Here is a 2,560-nt window from a genome sequence, read left to right on the forward strand (position 1 = left end):
AGTGGTTATCTTTCTTCAAGTGAGAGATCGGATCGAAAAACCATTGACCAAAGGGTGCTTCTTCGGTCACCGGTGGTGTTCCAAACCTCACTCGTTAAGTGAAGGCCCAAACATGGAAAAATGTTGTTTGTTATCGTTATACGAAGTCATGAGTAACACTCCATTTGTTGGTCTATTTCAGTTGGGCAGTTGTCACACGGCAACCAACTCTCCCTATAGCCCTAAGCGCGGACCGCTTTAGGGTTGTAAATCAGGAGTGGTCTTAGACCAGCTGCTCCTCTTTCTTCGCTTTGGGGACGAAGGTCCTATGGTAGGTAACAGCAGGCACAAGCAACTTGATCGAAGGGGACCAACGCTTCTACTTCGTGCATAAAGACAATTGGATTTGGGTGTTTGCAATTCTGATAAGTTTTCATTAAAGTTTGCTTATTACACTACTCTCAGCATGCGTAGTAATGCTTTTGTGTCTCCAGATCCATAATGCGTGAAATTGTGGAAATTAAATTTCATCCCCAAACTCAAATTGTTTCTTTGGAGATGCAGTGTTGTAAGACAATTGTTGCTTTGATTCTAACCCATTTTGTCCCTTTTGTAATTCTAAAGAGGATACTGTACGTTGTGCATGCTTTATTTCAATGCCCATTTGCGGCTCAATGTAGGTTAGTTTACCCTTTTCGATTCAATACCCAAGGTTTCCAATTTGTGCACTTAAAGAGTAGTTAAATTTTCTTTTTGTAAAATATAAAGATGCTTCTAACAAATCCGACTTTGACATCCAATGTTGTTCTTTATTATGGCAAATTTTGAAAGCCAGAAACAAGGCTATCTTTAACCAAATTGGCCCTGCTTTGCAGAGCACTATGATTGCTTTCTTTTCAATTGTGATGAGGGTTGAGTTTGTCTTAATAAGATATCATGCTAGTTTGAGCCTTGCTTTCCCTTTGTTTCACTTAATTTGTCTTCTCTACCTCTTGATCATTACATTGCTAACTCTAGTAGTAGTTGGGATATATGCTCAATTGATGCATATCAACAGAAGATATCGGCCAGCCTAGCATGCTTATTCTCACGCGATCTCGACGATCACACTTTCCAATCTCAGCACCTCCCTTAGTCTACACCTTCCTATCCTGGAGTTATCAATGTTGAGCTTTCCTATCCTAGAAATACCAATGTTGTCAATATTTCATTTCATTAATCTACATTGTGTATATTGTATGTCCATATTAACTCTGGTGTTTCCTAAACCAAAGAGATCTCATGTAATCTTCAACCAATCTATATAAATACAACAAGGTCTGTATGGAAAGTGTGGTCGTTCGGATCGCACAGATTACTAAGAATCAATCCACACTCTCCATAGAGAGCTTGTTGTATTTATATAGAATGGTTGAAGATTACATGAGATCTCTCCGGTTTAGGAAACACCAGAGTTAATATGGACATACAATATACACAATATAGAATAATGAAAGGAAATATTGACAACATCATTAACTCCAGGATAGGAAAGTTTAGCATCAGTAACTCTAGGATAGGAAGGTGTTGAGATTGGACAATGTAATCGTTGAGATCGTGCGAGATTGTGCATGCTAGGTAGGCCAATATTTTATGTTGATACACCCCCCTGAAGTGGAAGATTTGGAATTGCGAATTTTAAACTTATCCCAAATGAAATTGAACCAACCTGATAGAGGAGAGTCCCCTGGTAAAAAAGTCAACAAGTTGATCCTTGGTAGAAATAAATTGGACTATAATCTCCTTATCGCGAACAAAGTAGAAGTCGATTTTCACATGTTTGGTGTGAGCGTGAAAGACCGGGTTCGCAAATAGGTGGGTGGCACCGATGTTGTCATACTGTAGGATCGGTGCCCTTGGAACACCAATGCCAAGTTCAGTAAGTAGGGAACTTAGCCACGTGATTTCGAAACATGTGTTTACAAGGGTTTTGTATTCAGCTTCAGTGGATGAACGGCCATGGTCTGTTATTTCTTCGAGTTCCAGAATACTAGGTCAGGGCAAAGAAAGAATGCTAACTAGTATTGTGTGTGGGCGTGTACCTGCGCCCAGACAACCCGATGCGAAAAGAACACTTCACCCCCTGGAAAGATGGAAAGGTCTAAGGGTGTGGTGGTCTTTTTGCACCAAGATGTGGCTGGGCGCAAGTACACGCCCACACACAATACCGATTAGCATTCCTTTTCCCTTTATTTATTTATTTCTTTCCTTCTTGATGGTGTGGGTGTTGGATCTTTTTGTTATTGTTTAGTGGGAGGGAGAGGTATAGAGCATGGGTCGCCAAAAGATAGAGATCAAGAAGATCATTCACAAGAGCTCTCGACAAGAGTCCTTCTCAAAATGTCGAGCTTTGCTTTTCAATAAGGCAAGAGAGCTCAACATTTTGTGTGGTGATGAGATAGCCATCCTTGTCTTTTCTCCTTGGGCAATGTCTACTCCTTTGGCGACCCCAATGTGACATCCATCATAGAAAGGTTTCTCAACCATTACTTTCAGCCACCAATAGTTGTGGGTGCCGATGATGCGCTGCAACTCGTGGACG

The sequence above is a fragment of the Telopea speciosissima genome, chromosome 5 (assembly GCF_018873765.1).
Source record: "Telopea speciosissima isolate NSW1024214 ecotype Mountain lineage chromosome 5, Tspe_v1, whole genome shotgun sequence".
Lineage (NCBI taxonomy): Eukaryota > Viridiplantae > Streptophyta > Magnoliopsida > Proteales > Proteaceae > Telopea > Telopea speciosissima.